Source organism: Malaclemys terrapin, chromosome 7 (assembly GCF_027887155.1).
Source record: "Malaclemys terrapin pileata isolate rMalTer1 chromosome 7, rMalTer1.hap1, whole genome shotgun sequence".
Taxonomy (NCBI): Eukaryota; Metazoa; Chordata; order Testudines; family Emydidae; genus Malaclemys; species Malaclemys terrapin.
The window spans coordinates 119,605,804-119,623,645 of record NC_071511.1 but is presented as its reverse complement, the minus strand read 5'-3'; the positions used below and the strand labels follow the sequence as shown (position 1 = coordinate 119,623,645).

At 39.8% G+C, this 17,842-nt stretch overlaps 1 protein-coding gene across 12 annotated transcripts in view; it reads left to right on the top strand.

Moving 5' to 3' along the window:
• ADD3 (adducin 3) overlaps positions 1–17,842 on the top strand; it is a 169,314-nt gene that overhangs the window by 61,307 nt on the left and 90,165 nt on the right. For all 12 annotated transcript variants that reach the window (XM_054033710.1, XM_054033708.1, XM_054033705.1 and 9 more), the window contains one exon: positions 6,015–6,060. The gene's annotated coding sequence lies outside the window, so the exon portion shown is untranslated. The remainder of the gene's footprint in view (positions 1–6,014; positions 6,061–17,842) is intronic.

Below are 17,842 nucleotides of genomic sequence, written 5' to 3'. Positions count from 1 at the left end.
CAGTCCGGCGGGTAGTGTAGACATACCCTTAGTTTTGTCAGATCTTTTTGAAGTTCTTCACAGTCTGCTTTGGTCTTAACTATCTTGAGCAGTTTAGTATCATCTGCAAACTTTGCCACCTCACTGTTTCCCCTTTCTCCAGATCATTTATGAATAAGTTGAATAGGATTGGTCCTAGGACTGACCCTTGGGGAACACCACTAGTTACCCTTCTCCATTCTGAAAATTTACCATTTATTCCTATCCTTTGTTCCCTTTTAACCAGTTCTCAATCCATGAAAGGATCTTCCCTCTTATCCCATGACAACTTAATTTATGTAAGGGCCTTTGGTGAGGGACCTTGTCAAAGGCTTTCTGGAAATCTAAGTACACTATGTCCACTGGATTCCCCCTTGTCCACGTTTGTTGACCCCTTCAAAGAACTCTAGTAAGACATGATTTCCCTTTACAGAAACCATGTTGACTTTTGCCCAACAATTTATGTTCTTCTATGTGTTTGACAATTTTATTCTTTACTATTGTTTCAACTAATTTGCCCAGTACTAACGTTAGACTTGCGGTCTGTAATTGCCGGGATCACCTCTAGAGCCCTTTTTAAATAGTGGTGTTACATTAGCTATCTTCCAGTCATTAAACAAAGAACAAACATTCAGCTATCACCCAGCCCTCAAAAACTATATACATATGTGTGGTTTTCTTCGTGCCCAGGAGGTAGTGTTTGCTAATGTGGTGAGTCTGCAGATAGCCTGAGACTATAGCTCTTTGAATTCTGAAACCTAATGACAAGTTCAGTAGCAACAATACTACTCTTTTACTAGTTTCAGAGTAACAGCCGTGTTAGTCTGTATCCGCAAAAAGAAGAACAGGAGTACTTGTGGCACCTTAGAGACTAACAAATTTATTAGAGCATAAGCTTTCGTGGACTACAGCCCACTTCTTCGGATGCATCCGAAGAAGTGGGCTGTAGTCCACGAAAGCTTATGCTCTAATAAATTTGTTAGTCTCTAAGGTGCCACAAGTACTCCTGTTCTTCTTTTTACTCTTTTACTGTCAGTCATCAAGATAATGGTCTTATCCATTGTAGGATGCATTGGAGAGATTTGTATGGGAGTGCTGGAGCAGCTAGCTGCTGTTGAGTTCTGCTGGAATAGAAAACCAGGAATTCAAGTCCCCCCTCTTCCCCACCCCAAAAAACAAACCAAAAACCTCTCACCCTATCCACAAGCTAGAAGGAAAGGAGAAACCCATCTTCTCATCTATATCATAAACCTAATTTACCTCTTGGGGGGCCAAAAGCCCCCTTTGCCCCTACCAAGTTGCCAAAATCTTCAGCTTTTTCCTGATGGCTTCTATAATGTTGTGCATTGTCCACAAAATTTGCTGCAAACTTAAAAAAAAAATAATTAGGAGAGCCTAAATAAATAAAATTAATGTTAAAAATAATGCAAATGAGACTGTACTAATGGTGGGTACCACTTTTTATACTTATTTCAGTAACAATCTATTTTTCATTCAGTGATTCTATTACAGAATTTCCCATCTTGAGGATAAACCAACAACCAAGGAGAAATTGTAATGCAAAAATAAATGTTGCCAAACTATTAGATTAACTTCTCTAGTAATTAAACATAGGCAAGTTCTAGCTACTTTCCTCCTCCTTAAAGCCCAGGTTATGGTGATGGGGTGTTTTTGTGAGTTTGTAAGTCTATCAGCTGCTGATTTGATTAAGGAAATCTTGTGGCCTTGATGGTACAACACTTCTATATCCTATTCTATAATACATTCTGTATGTTGAGCGGCTAGGAGTGGAAGAGGATGGAACCTTGTTGGGTTGTTGTCAGTTGTTTCCAATGAAGAAATCTCTCCTTGGTGCAGTTGTTTGCATTTCTGTGGTCAGTGGTATAAGGAAATACTATGTTGTAAAAATTTCCAATTATTTCCTCAAGGGTTCTTCTCAATTGCACAATCCTTTGATGTTTTTGTTTGTAAAAAAAGAAGAAATTAGTTTTTAGCTCATTACTTTGAAACTCAGAATTCTGTAATATCTACAGGTTTTCTCTTTGATTTTGTAACCCAATGTCAGGAATCAAACCAGAGGTAATGTCTCTTTATACTCATCAGCCATTAAATACCAGTGGCTGTAGGATTTCTCATCTCCCTGAATGTTTCTCTTGTGCCCCTGAATATCTGGCATCATGACAACTCATCATGGTTGCGAGATGAAACTCTAGAGAACTAGTCAGTGTTGCTTTGCCCAGTTTTTATGGGAGAGGTCACTAGAATAGCAACCTCTGTTGCATAAAATATTATTCATCGGGAGGAACAGGCTCTTTGACCAACAAATCCTTTCTTGCCATTGAGTGAAGTACTTCATAAAAAATTTCACTTACAGGCTTATTTTCGTTTCCACACCGTGCTAATTTTCAATAATGAATTCTTAAATCCACTTCTATTAGAATGATCTGTATGAGTTTTGAATGAGTCTGACATTTCTTGCCCAACTTTGATGTGGATGGTGTCTTTCACAAATCAGCTGACATTTAAATGTGCATCCAAGTTTAGGTGTTAAGTCCACTGGTGATCCAGTGAATGTGCAGAAAATATCATAATTCTGCCAAAAGTCAGTGGCTTTCTTAAGAGAAAATGAAAATGTTTAAAGATATTTGCTTAAACTTAGGTCTTATCTCACAATGTCTTCAGACCTTGAATCCTTTTTATGGCTCTTTCCTGTACCCTCTCCAGTTTTTTCAAAATCCTTTTCCAAATCTCTCTACTCTTACTCACTAGTCCCTTGTCTATGTATCCAAAGCTCATATTAGCCTTTTTGCCACAGTGTTGCACTGAGAGCTCATATTCAGTTGCTTGTCTGCTGTGATCCTTAAATTCTTTTCAGAGTCACTGTTCTCCAAGACAGTCTCCCCATTCTGCAGGAAGGGCCTGCATTCTTAGTTTGATGTGTAATTTTTTATTTGACTATATTAAAATACATTTTGTTGGAATGGACTCCACTTACCAAGTGAACCTGATTTCTAGGTGACTGTCCTGGCTTCGTAATTATTTACAACTATGTCAAACTTTGTGTCACGTGCACACACCAGCAGTGATTTTTATATTTACTTCCAGATCACTGATTAAAATGTTGAATAGGACTGAGCCTAGTACCGATCTCTGTAGAATCCCAATAGAAACACCCACTTGCTGATGCTGATGGTTCCCTATTGACTACTACTTTTTGAGATCTGTCAGTTAGCCAGTTCTTATTTGTTTTAACATGTGCCTTATGAGCTAGCATAATACTAATTTTTAAATATGAATGTTGTGTAGTCCTAAATCAAATACCTTACCAAAGTCTTAAGTCTACTGCATCTACTCAGTTACCTTTTTCCACCAAATTTATAATCTCATCAAAGAATGAAATCAGGCTTATTTGACGAGACCTATTTTCTGTAAAACCAAGTTGACTGGCATTAATTATATTCTTTATTAGTTGAATCACATCAGTTTTCCTATTATTTTGTCCATGATTGATGCTAGGCTAACTGGTCTATAGTTACTTAGATCATGCTGCTTGCCCTTTTATGAAGATTGCCACATTAGGAGTCTTCCAGTCTTCTAGAATTTTCTTAGTATTCTAAAACTTATTAAAATTTAACATCAATAGGCCAGAGATCTCCTCTTCAAACTCTTTTAGGACTCTTGGGTACAAGTTATCCAGGCCTGATTTTAAAAAATGTTTTTAAAAGTTTATCACTAGTAGGTATTTTATATCCTCAGTTACTAATGGACTAACATGAGAGGAGTACATCATTCTGCCTCATTCCAAATACCAAACATGTTTATTGAACGAACATAGAAACCGCAGTAAGCTGTATCAATAGAAACTGCATCTTCTAGTGGCTTTGCCTGTCTGCTCTGGGGGTTTGCCCTGATGCAGCCACACCAATGGCTGGCCAACAATTGATGAACTCCCCCCACTGTAAATGAGGTCTGAATTTAGAAGCAGGTGAGTAACTATACATTGAAGTAGCACTCTGTTATGTCTTTGGCAATGTGAAGGGATTAGAGAAGAGTGAATTATACTCACTCCTAGGATAGACGGCGACCTGATAGTTTTCAGACAATTTCCTATAATATAGACTGCTCATTTTAGCATTAAATTTCTCTCACTTGTCAGTCTTACAAGTAGAAAGAGAACAGATGAAGTTTTAAAATGACTATTGCTATGAGATATGCTGGCAGTCCGAATATATAAACATGTTACAAAAAAACCTTCACATTTATTTATTCAGAAGCTTGCCATGTCATTAAGTATGCAGGTGACTGAGAGTAACGAATTGGTTTTATCCAACTGAATAATTGGGGGAAAACAAATTTGATTACACACGGAATAATTGAATTTCATAATTATTTAATCACATGTCCTTTTTTAAAAATAAATATTATGTCCTTGGAATAACATGTTAATCGTAAGCTTTACCTGACTCTGTGTACATGGGTTTTTTATATATTTAAATTTTGCTTTCCTGGAAGACCAACTCTTAATACAACTAAAATTATTAGAGAACACTGGTCTGATCAAGAAGTAGCTAATGGTGGGGTTAGGGCTGTCTAATACAGTTGAAAAACAGTGACACAATAAATATGTGTAGCATACCATTGTAGAGATTAAAAAAAAATATTCTGAGAGTACTCGAGCCAATTTGTGAAACAGTAAGAAGGAAAAACTGGTGATGGCTGGAATAGGCTGTCAGCCTTATAAATAAAAATTCCATGGTTAATGAGAAATGTATATGCCTGGATTGCTTTGTACAAACAGAGCATACTGGTTTCATAATGGTAAACTCTTATATTCATGTTATGAATCTATGACTTTATTGCTAAGTTTGAATCCTATAGATGTGCTCTTGCTGTCTTGTGGGGCTTTTGGTTTGTTTTTCTTTTCCTTCCCCCTCCTCTCCTCTCCTCTCCACACCCACCCTCTGCACCCCCTTCTCCGTTGCAATCTGTTATATATGGCATGACTTCAGAATGTGAAGAATGGTTTTGATTTGTTGGGAAAATGGTAGAAGTACTCTTTGGTTTTTTTTTTTGTTTTTTTTTTTTGCCCCCTATGTGTTGCATACAGAAGAAGAGATTTTTACTGTGGAAAATAGTTCATGCCAAAGAGAACAAAGATGATGAGAAACAGGGATTTTTTTGGGTACTTTTTTTCATACATTTTATTTAGGCATTTCACTTTCACATGAAAAGGTTAATTGGAGGCAAAGGGGAACTTAATAGCATCCTGGCTGCCTTGAAGGGCTGGGTTGAAAAGAGGCAGAAGTTTCTTTATGAACTTTGACACTAGTACAGTACTTACGAAGTGGACAGATTTCAAAGAGAAATGTTCCTCTTTCTCTTGCTCCCCACCCAAATTATGGTTTGCTCACTCAGCTACATCTCAGAGGCAGCAGGGCTACTTCTTTTTTGTTGTGCTGAAAGAAGAGTATGGATCATACTTCCTTAAAATGGTAGTGACACTTTTAAGTGTCTAATATTTTTATTGAATTTTGGATTCAGAATTGTGAGTATTTGGCAAAATGGCAGGATTCATGTACTAACACATTCCTGACTGGATATTTATCAACTTTCTCCCATTTTAAGGATTCCCCTTTTCCATGACTGATGCGGTATAATTAGAGCCTTGCAAATCTGCGGATATCTGTATCTGCGGATGCAGATATCCACGACCATGTTTATAGATTGCGGATTGGATGCGGATACGGATTTTGTATCCGTGCAGGGTTCTATGTATAATGTATTGTTCATTCATTCTTCTAAATCTACATACATCTTCTCAAATTTCATAGTGAGTTTTTATGTAAATATTTTGAAGAGTTCAAGAAACCTTTTTGATAGTCTTGCTGTTTTTAGATACATGTTTAGAAGTAAGTATGCTGAAAGATAACACAACACAGTTCCAACCTTACAGAAACCCTCTCAGGAGATGATGATCTTTTTGTTTCACTTTACAGGTTAACTACATTAATAGAGCAAGGAGAATTGTGAAAAACATCCCAGGTAATTAAATGTTTTAAATTCTATAGTAATGTATTCTTGGAGGCAGTTTAATATAATGATGGTCTTGACAGTATTGGCTAAAAATGATGGAGATTTATTTTAAACACCTGAAACATTATTAAAATTGCTTTAAAGTGACAATGTGATACATTTTATGCCTCTGCCTATCGAATGCACTCATATTCTCTTGTTATATAATAAAATACTATGGTAGGAAGCAATCTTGCATTGTCTGAGGATGGACTAGATGATCTAAACATACCATATAATATCTTATGGTACCTTTCTATATTTGAGGATCTCAGTGCTATATAAACAATAATTAAACCTCAACACCACACTTAATAGAAAAGTATTATGTTACCCATTTATAAAAATAGGATAAGTCATAGAGCGCAAGTGCCAGAGAACACTTAGCAAGTGTTTTGACCATGATGTGTCATTTTGCTAAATTGAAATTACTATAGTCAGCTTTACAATGTGTTAAATTCTGCTATCCATTGTATTCATCTTACGTTCTTTTCCAAGAGAGTCTTTAGGCAGTGGAACCTGAGCGGTTGCCTGTGTTTTAGATACAAGGTGGCTGTTGTCATTCATACCTTCATCCCCTCACAGTCTGATTTGCTGCCTCCTGGAAAGTTGCCCTGTGGGTACATCTAGGGAGGTGGTATGTCATGGGTTTTCATCTTCAGGCCAGTAGGCAGCAAATACTCTAGCAGTGTAGTGGATAGTGACTCTTCCTTTCCCTAAAACCTTGGTTCCACTGAAGGTGCTTCTAATTTTAGATGCCCTAGATCAGTGGTCACCAACCGGTCAATCGTGATCGACTGGTTGATCCTAGAGGATCTCCCAGTCGATCGGGCTCTCCGGCGGCACAGTGTGGTTGCTGCTATGGCAGACTCCCTGCCTACCCCAGTCCCATGCCGCTCCCAGAAGCGGCCAGCGTGGCCCCGGGGTGGGGGGGGGTGTCTCCCTCCGCACACTGTTCCTGCCTTCAAGCACTGCCCCCACAGCTCCCTTTGGCTGGGAGAGCTACGGGGATGGTGCTTGTAGAGAGGGGCGGCACGCGGAGCCACGTACCTCCGCGCCCCCCCCCCCCCCCTCCTCCCCACCAGGGACTGCTGGGACGCATTGGCCCCTTCCAGGAGCGGTGCGGGGCTGGGGTAGGCAGGAAGCCTGCCTTAGCCTCACTGCGCCCGCTGCCGACCAGGAGCTGCTAGAGGTAAGTGCTGCCCGGTGGGAGGCCACACCCTAACCCCCATCCCCATCCCTGAGCCCTCTCTTGGAGCCAGCACCCTGTACCTCTCCAGAACCCCCAGCCCTGAATCCCCTTACAGACCCAGCACACTGTACCCCCTCCTGCACTCCAACCCGCTGCCCCAGCCCTGACCCCCTCTTGCACCCAAACTCCCTCCTAGAGCTTTCACCCCAAGCCACCTCCCACAGTGTGAACCCCTCGACCCCAACCTAGAGCCTGCACCCCCTCCTGAACCCCAACCCTCTGCCCCAGCCTGGTGAAAGTGAGTGAGGGAGAGCGAGTGACTGAGATTTGGGGGGGAGGGAGGAAGGGTGAGTGGGGCAGGGCTTTGGGGAAGGGGCAGGGTAGATCCTGGGTTGCCCTTAGATTCAAAAAGTGATCTTGGGTGTAAAAAGGTTGGATATCACTGTCATAGATGAAATAAGCCAAAACACTTCACTATCCTGATGCCTAATGTGCTGGTAAACCAACTACTTTAGAATATATCTTGCTGTAGGGCCTATCTACAGCCATACTCTTGGCCCACTACTCTTGCTTTGTTACTCAATCACTTGTGCCTTGAACAGCCCGCTTTTTGTTGCCACATGTCTTCGTTCTCAGACTTCCCCCTACTTTCCCAAACTCTCTGCTTTTAGTTACCATTCTTTTGCTAACCTCAGCTCCAGTGCTCTTGGGCCTGATTTTATTCATCTTCCTTAAACCAAAAGAAACTCATGTGACACAACATTTTTAATTTGCTGTGATTTGTCCTCCCCATCCCCAACTCTTTCCTGCCGTCACTTGCTATGTTCTGTTTAATTTAGAATGTAAGCTCCTCTGGGCAGCTTATCATATGCTTCTGTGCATAGAATGCAAATCTGTATGCAATGACTTACCTGTCCTTCCCAAGCTTTGTCTCCTATGGGAGTACCATGCCAGTTCATGGAGAGATTGTAAAACTCATAATTTTAATTATTAAAAAATGTTCTTGGATGATGGATGACTATTGGTACTTTTTAATGAAATCAAATAGTGATGAAAGCTTTTTTTTTTAACTCCTTCACTAAGAATACCTGAAATTGTGACTTAGTAATGATAAGAGAGGCATGATTGTTGAGCTTCATGCTGTATGTAATAGTTTTGGATAAGTATCTAGATCTCAGTTATACAGATTGTTGATGCAGATCATACAACAACAGCATCATGTATGTATGTAAAAGAACCTTATTTACATATAAATAATTTTGTCTAGCATGAGTAATTGGTTTCCATGAGATTTATTTTGGTGACCAGCCTTCAACTCCAGTACAACTGGTATATCTGAAGTGAGTTGGTTATTTGGATTAGTTATGTTTTAGGATGTATGTTTCTTGCCTGCTAAAGTGACATCAAACCAAATTTTTTTTTTCCCATATGTTTGGGGTAGGGATGGGGGTGGTAGGGAACTCCCAATCCCCACTATTTCTCTTCATTATTTAGTAATCTTGATCTTAGAGTCTCCTTAATTAACAAGCTTCTATACCATTGCTAAAACAGGATTTGACCGCCTAATTTCCCCATTTTCCTGCTTTCCACCTCTTAGATCTCAGTTCTTGCTACAGTGTGGAGAGAAGTAGTATTAATACTTTGTTCCTGCCTTTTGATTTTTCTCCCCCCCTCCCCCCCCCCCCATCAAAAGGTGTTTCTCTCTGGAACAGTTTCTCCAGCGTACAGGAAATCCACAAGAAAAGGCAGACAATCTTATGGGGCTTATATGTATGGACTATGCCCAGACTCCTGATTTCTTGGTGGGTGTGTTCACCGAGGCTAGAGGTTTCGCAAAGATTTCCTTGTAAGTCACTTGTGTAGACTTAAGAAGTCAGAGGAGAAAATCTTTCCCAGAGGTGGGGAAAGCGTCAAGCCCACTATCAATAATATGCATTCCCACTTCTGGAAGCAATAGAAGTATATTGACTCTGTTTTGAAGTAATTCCTGCTGTCTTTTCCACTTTTCTTGATAAATTCAAACCTTCTGAGATGCCTGAAGTTGTCTGAAATGCAAGTCCTTTTCCTTAGAATTTAAGGGCCTCTGATTCCCAGCACTAACACCTTTCAATTCACTCTGGAAATTACCTCTTGCACAGCCTCCCGGTAAGATAAGAAGCTGGCAGGAGATCATATAAAGGAATTATTACATCACTGAAAAGAAAGATTCAAGTGAACCTCAACCCCTTCATCGGAATTTTTCCGTTGCTGGTGGAGAGGTTTCTGTGTCCTTGCCTAATGTGGAGGAAAGGTATTGCTCCAGAGGCTTTTTGCCCCAGGAGACTGTCCCTAACGGTGCAAAACCCTGTCAGATTATTTTCCTGACACTTTTTTGCCTCCCATGCTAGTCCCTCAAAAAGACTTCTAAAGAGATTTCCCATATTGTAGAGGAAGACCAGACATGGCCTTTCCTACTTGCCCTGCAATTGAAGCATTGATAAGTAACGTGTCTGGCTCCAAACTACAAGCTTTTCCCTTTTTCCAGCCATTTAAAAAAACACTGTCCAGCTGAAAAGTTTGAAAAGGAGAAAATGTAGGGTTAATCTCTCTCCTGTGTGATTAAGCAATTGTTTTTTGCATAATATAGCTCAATATTAGTAATTCTTTTCTGTCTGCTGTAGAGACAGTATCCGTAATCAAGTGAAGGAGTTCACTGTGGCTTTCTCCCTGGTTCATGGACATGGTTAGAAAATTTAAGTCAGTTTCTCTTTTCTGTAGTGTAGAGACTGTTTCTTTTGGGAAATTTCACAAACCTACATTGTGGAATGCCTGTGAGAGACTACATACTTTACATTGCTTAGAATTGCTGAGAACCATTTATTCTTTATATTTTCAGTTTATTATATCTTTGGGGCTGTAAATGAAAAGCGGATAAGAATATCTTCTAACAGTTTAAGGGGAAAAACTAATAGTAACCTTCTGGGAGGAAAGGTGACCATTACAATATGAGCAAAGATAGGCTATAATGTTTGATATTCAAGCAAGTTTGAAAAGAGCTCTTAAAACTTACAGGCACCCAACTTATTAATGTAGGGAAACTGTGTTCCATACAATGGTAAATGAAATGAGAACTGTTCTGCAGGTATTGTAATGGAACAGGGTAGAGATTAATCTACTTTCTAAAACAAATTAGATGGGCAAACCTCAGTATTCTCTTGGGGAATACGATCTGCAACTCCACAACTAGTAGGTTCATACAAGGTGTTTAAACTTGACATTAGAGGAGAAAGGGTACCCTTTCTGGGATAGCCAGAGGTAGACACATGGCAGATCACTTGATACTAGAGGGAAACCTTTGACATGCTGCAGTGATAGAGGATAGACAAGGTCTCTGATAGCCTGAGGGTGAAAAGTGAACATTGTATTTTCTTTATTTATTCTGGTATGATAGGTTAGGGAGCCCAAGAACTATATGCATATTTGTGCCATCTCATTTTGTTTAACTTTTTTTCTAATATTTATTTTCTTTAATGCTACAGGCTCATAGACTTTTCAGGGTATTCATTCAGTGCCTCACAAGAAGTAAATGATGTTTCAGCATCTGAGGAAACTTAATAAAAGCGAGTCTGGAATCTAAACCCACTGAGGGTCTCTGAAGGCATGGACCAGATGGTCCTGTACCATAAAATGTAAGAGCGGAGTTCACTTGGGGAGCAAAACTGGCAATCCACACCCCCCCCCCCCCAAAAAAAAAGGCAAGGGGATTTCTCCAGTTCATTCAATAAGCCCAGTCCAGAATATCTCCTCTAATTTCAAATGTGGTGGGAGAGCAGATTGAGTCAACCTTTTGTTCTGTTCTGTTTGGAACAGGCAGTGGGCAAATTGCATAGCAGAGTGATAACCTGGAAGATCATTTGGGCCTGTGTTGTCCAGATTTACTACATGATTTCAGAAGGAATTGTCAAGAATTGGGACTAAACAGAGTATTGTCCATAGTTTCTCAACCCAATTCAATAGAATTCAGTGTCTGACTATTCACATCCCACAAACTGCAATATCTTTCCTACACGCTTTCTTTCCTGATTTTTTTTTTTCTACAGTCCATAGAAAGGAGAATTCAACAACTTTAAACTACCTTTGAAGCAGTGTCAGTGGGCCCTTTGTCCAAAAGTCTCAGGAGTCTACTCTAGTTTATTATCCCAGTTATGTCAAAGTGATTACTTTTATTAGATTATAAACTTTTAGAGTGGTGAGTCTCATAATGTACCTTGTATATAATCAAGCACACCTTGGAGCTTAATAAATGCTCCCAATTATAGATTTAAAATTGCTACATGAATCTCTTGTGAAGGAAAAGATGAAAATGGAGTTGGCAAGAACAATTGCCTAAGTATTTTCACAGTTCACCAATGCCAGAAAGTTCCTCTAGGCTGAATACTTTCTATATGTGCTAATAAATTGGTGTACTCATGAGTTTCTGATGTTTTTTTGGTGGTACCCTGCCGTTAGTATTTTTCTCCACCTTGAAGATCATAACAGAAAAGTAGTTGTGGTATTGGCATTGAGACCATGGACATGCCTTCCTTCCAAAGATGGCTGTCATAGCTTCAGTGGAGCTCCTCCTTTTGGACACATACCAGGCCACTCTGTTTGGATCCCAACACACTGGACCCTGTGCTTTACATCTGTGCAGAGTCCAGGCACTGCCTCTGGTTTTGGGTTTTTAATGCACAGTCTCAGGGTGCAGATTTTCTTTCAAACACCCTCTTATGAGAGCTGAGGCGCCATGGTTCGACTACCTAGGCCCTGTAACTAGTGTCGACTTCCCCAGAATCCCCAGTCATTTCAGCATACCCTATCCCAAAGCTCTAACCGTATGGGCACTTCAATTTCCAATTGACCTCTTGAGGGACATGTGATTGTTGAAGCAAACAGGCACAGACTTTAAAAAAAAAAAAAAACCTGATACAAATTGCTCTTTAATGTAGATAGGGCAAGAGAGTTCCAGATCTAGGTAATGTTGCAGAAATCTCCCATGTTGTCCACACTGGTTATTTGGGAGTCTTTTCCACCAGTAAAACTGGCAGTGTGGGAGACTGTGTGACTTAGTCTGATAATGATTTGGCCCTTTTAAAAGAGAGGAGGAATTTTTTTAAATATGTTGATGTAATAAAAGACTCATCTTAGGAACTTAGGTGGTGAGCAGGAAGATGGATTCAGAGAAAGACAAAACCCTTTTTGTACTGCTACCTTTTGGTCAAGAGGATAGAGTATAAATCTTCCGTTCTGGGTTGTTACTCTGAAATGCCATTACAGATAATAATTCTTTTCTCACCATCGTTACATCCTGTGTTCATACAATTTCTTCTTTGTAGTGTGAAAAGATGGAATTGTTACAATGCTGTAAGGACAAACTGTTTTTGTGGTGAGATCTTCTATGGAAAAGGAGAGACCAGTATTTTCACTTATTATATTAGTTTCCTGTTCAGCTGAAGAAATTATTCTGTAACTTAGCCCATATTTGCTAGAACGATCACAGCCGTTTCCTGTGGTGTGTATGGAAATGATTTTATATCTCTCGTCCATCCACCCAGTTTTCTGTGCTGATTGTGCTAATGTGTTGAACTGTACTATTTACTATAACAAACTATGTCAAAGGATTGGAGCTCTGCCCAGATGTAAATGTAAATAGTAGTTAAATATTGGGTTGCAGACACAACTGAAATATAATTTGGGGTATATGTGCAAGAATGACATTCACATACACTGTAGAAACAAAAAAACAAAAGCAGTATAGGCATTGTTAAAAATGCATTTCATCATTTCTCCATTATGTGCAATAAATAAGAAATGCCCCCTTTTTTTCAAATACAACACTGACTAATGTGTAAACTGATTTTACTCTATTAGGAATGTGAAAAATTGGAAAATGTATATTTTGCATCCTCAATTCCCCAATTTTATGTAGCAAGGAGGAAGCCTTTAATTAGACAACACATCAGAAAAGCTTCAGAGGAAACTCTTGAATGTTTTTATTATTAATTGAAGGAACCACTTTAGAGGCAGGATGGGTCACTTTTTAAAGAACCCACCAGTTTGATTCCCACCCTGATTCCAAATTTCTACTACAAGAGAGAGTGGGACTCTTCTAGCAATTGTCCTTGCTTCAAGGAATGTCAGACTGAAAGGTTCAGGGAACAACAGGTCCAGTTTGAGAACTCAATAGGGTATTCCATTTTTAATATGGCCAGTGTCCACTTGTTCCTCATTATAGCCAAAGCCTCTGTTCAAAAACAAGATGTATCCCCTCTGAGAAAACAGGAAGGGGGAGGAGGAGGAGATTGCTAAAATGAAATGGTCCAAATGTATTGTCCTGGAATCTTCTATGAGCTGCTTCATGTTGGGACTTACTGAACCTGAAGATTTCCATTCCATACGGCTAAATGCAGTTCCTTACATGGTGTCAAGTATTGGAGGGGTAGCTGTGTTAGTCTGAATCTGTAAAAAGCAACAGAGGGTCCTGTGGCACCTTTAAGACTAACCGAAGTACTGGGAGCATAAGCTTTCGTGGGTAAGAACCTCACTTCTTCAGATGCAAGTAGCATTTGAACAGAGGCTTTGGCTTCTTGCATCTGAAGAAGTGAGATTCTTACCCATGAAAGCTTATGCTCCCAATACTTCTGTTAGTCTTAAAGGTGCCACAGGACCCTCTGTTGCTTTTTACAGATTCAGACTAACACAGCTACCCCTCTGATACTTGAACCAGAAGAGTGATAGAAGAATGGGGTGCCTTCCTTTAAATTCTTGGAAATGAGGGAGGGCTTCTCCAAAGGCAGGCTACCTTTTAGGCAAAGAACTATCAGATTTATACATCCCCATTCATTTCCAGTATGTTCTCTTTGTGGTTGTAGGGATTATAATATAGAAGATGAATTTGTGTCTGTCGGTGCTTTCTCACTAAACTGTAAGGGTGTTCTGACTTTTCTCCCTTACCTTTTGGAGGCATGTCTCATGGTTTTAAATTAATCAAGCATTGATATTACTCTTCTTTCTAGCATCTGGAGAGTGTTGAAGAGTGTTTTCCCCCTCCTCTTTCCAAAACCCTATCGTGGAAGCAGTTTTCTGGCAGCAGATAAACTTCCATATCACGTTCACTGTCAGATTCCTGGTCTATGAGATAAAGCAGTTTCATGCTAGGCAAAAGGAGGAGGATGACATTAATGTAAAGCTTCTCATTGACTTGGGGGTCAGAAAAACTAGGCTGTTATTTCAAGATGGAATTATGCAGACGTGAGCTGTGCTTGTTATAGTGGAGGAAAGTTCTGAATTTTCACCAAACAGAAAATTGTTGATGCTTTTTCAGGTAAATACTAGTGGCTTGTTCAAGGTTAGTAACACAGATGTGTGTTCTCTTATTCATGTAATTATGAAACCATGAAGAGAAACTGTTAATAAGCAAATATAAAGGATAACTTAGTTGCAGCAATTCCTTGTTTACATACTGAACGTTGTTTCCAACCATTTCTAAATAACAGTACAATGTATGTAGAAAATGCTGATTCAGAGCTCTAGGCTGGAACACGTTAACTTGTTAACATGGCTGATTGCTTAATTTTGCCCTTTGGAAAAAATATTTACATTTTAAATGTGTATCATGTTTAACTAACATTATGATAATTATCTAAATTGGATGAAAAATGGACCCACGTGTATTACCACCACACTGTATTTTGATTTAAAAATTGCTTAGTGGTTTTACTGTCTGGGAAGCAATTATTTTATGTTTGATTACAGTACTTACAAAACAAATCTGTATCAGTAGAAAAGAAACTGCAGCTTAATATGCAATAGCACAGTGCTATGATATTGGACTGGGGATTGTTTTTTCAACCTATAACCCAGTCTGGTTTATTCAGTCTTTATAATTGACAGAATGTGGTGAATGAAAAATAATGGTTTAAAAAATGACTTTTTTCCAAGGTATTGTCATAAGCCTTACAGCTTTCCATTAAATAGGCTGTTAGTCTGTATTCTTAGGCTTTTTTTCCTCCATACCTATTGACATGTCGCTACTAGCGATGACCTCCTTAGCAAATGTTGATATTTAGAAAGGCAGTTTTACAAACATACAGCTTTTTGTGTTTCCTTTTGTCAAAACAGGTTTATCAGTAACAGTTAGGCAATTTTCATAAAATGAGGATTTGTGTTTTCACTACTGGCCAATAGCTGTGTGTGGAGAAAAGTTTGTGTTTAACTTTACTAAAAGTGGAATTAGCTTAAATATTTGTTTTAGTTAAATATCTTGGCCTGTGAGCCTAAAATGATGTCATTTTTGTAAGCATTGTTCAGTAGATTAAGTCACTTACAGCTGGATGCCTCTCAGTTCTTGGTTTTCTGCAGCATTGGTTTACAGATTCTTTCTCTAGCTTTGTTTCAGTATTCCAGTGGTGTATTCATTCACTTTTTGCAGTAGAATAATATATCAATCGTGTGGGGTGATATGGAGGCTCTGGTGTTGTTGCAACGTATGATCTTAAGGCTGACATAACTTTTTTTTTTTTTTAAAGGAAAAAAGACACTAACCTATTACGTATTTCAGAAACACTTGAGTATGATCATTTATGCCTTGTCTACATTCCAGAATAGCCTCATTTCCACAATTAGTGGCCAGTAATCGTTGTTGCTGCATCAGTGCTGACACTCAATATAGAAAAGAATGTGCAGGGGTTGTGCTGATCAGCCTAGTTGCACTGTATTTGAAGTAAACTCTGATTGGCTCAATTGGTGTAAATCTCATCTTGCCCTTGTTTATACTTCAGCGTTAACACTGGTGCAGCTAACAAATTGCTGGCTAGTTAGTGCTTAATCAAGTCTATTCCCAATCCCAAGTTCTCCTACGAGTGATTGTGCATGTATACACTCCACTTCAGGTGTATGAGTGCCAAGTACAATTGACTAGGAGACTTCTGCCAGCAGTGTTACCAGGTGGCACGTGTGCCTCTGCTCTCTTAGTGCATTGAGCCAGTGTCATAAAGTGGGCATCTCCACCACCTCCCTCTCTTCCTTCTCACCACCTGCGGTGAGAGTCAGAACTTCCCATAGCTATTTGCTTCAGTTAGCCAATGTTTTCTGAAAAACTTTATATCTAGTTTAGATAGTTGTTTAGTGTTAATTAGTTTAGTGATCTGTGTAAATATCTAGGGATTTACTATTTAAAAAATAAAAAAAAAAAAGTTTCAAGCAATGTGCTATGTTCAGGGTGGTTACCGTTGTCATGGACAAAACAGCTACTTAAACTACCTAGGGACACGAGAGGGACAAATATACAATTTGTACATCCTTTCCTACTAGAACAAAAAAGCAGAGGGCCTGCCACCTAAAAGTTCACCTAATAAAGGAAACCTTGTATCCCGCATCAGAACTGGATCCTGAACATGAGGTGACAGAAGGTGACTGATTCCAAACCAACAAAAAATACCCCTCCAGCTGCCTACAACTCGAAGTGCAAGCCAGAAGAAAAGCATTGCTCTTCCTCCTCACAGTTGACCTCCTTAAAACACCTTAAAGCTTTCCAATGCTGATAAACATTCAAAATCTCTGTTTCCACCAAGCCAGCCTTCCAGTAATTCCTCTGGTACCAGTTCAAAGCATTGTAAACACAAACATGTACTGGCTGTGTCAGAGGCAGCACTGTTGACTCTGGCTCCTTGGAGGCTGTTGAGTCTGGTGCCTTTATCTTTACCAGGCTCTTCTTCATCTGTACAGCCAATCCAGATCATCTTGGCATTGTCAGCACCACTAGCTCCGCTGGAGCTGCATGCACTGATAGTACAGCACGTGCATGTCTCAGTGCCTTCATCTCCTTGAGCCTTCTTGTCCGCAAGGGATCTTGTGTCTCCATTTACCAGGTTCTCCATTACAGCTGCAACCAGCTCCAATATTGACTGGTAGAAAGTCTCTGGCACCATCAACATCCTCGATGTAGTCAGTACAGTTGACGCTGGTGTTGTCAGTACAGTTGACGCACCCAACACCCTCGATGCAGACACTTCTGGCACTGCCAGTGTTTTCCCCATACCTGACTCATCAGGCATGGTCCGCTCTGCTAGTGTGATCAGCACCACTGAAGTCTTCAGTGTTGTCAGTGCAGTTGGCTTCAACGCTGAGAGTAGTGATTACCTCACTGGCCTTCAGATCTCCTTGTCCTATACTATATACATACCCGAGGGTGGGTCCCCATCAAAACCCTCACATACAGGAACAGCCCCTCTGTTTCCTGAGGCATTCTAACTTTCCTCTTCAGACTTGGAACTTGAGGGGAACATGTCACCATCCTGATTTTTCAGATCGACTTATAGACATGACAGGGATACCGGTTGTAAGGACTTTGAATGATCTTCCTACAAAGAAGCCACAAGATGGTACTCTACATTGTGGGGGACTCAACTGGAGAGTATCCCTCTTGCCATACTGGTCTTGTCCCATTCCAAAAGAGTTGAGACCTCCATCAGAATCTCATATCAGAAGGAAGGTCCCCAATCTCCCGGCCAAGAAACCTCTTATCAAGCTCCGCTGAATGTT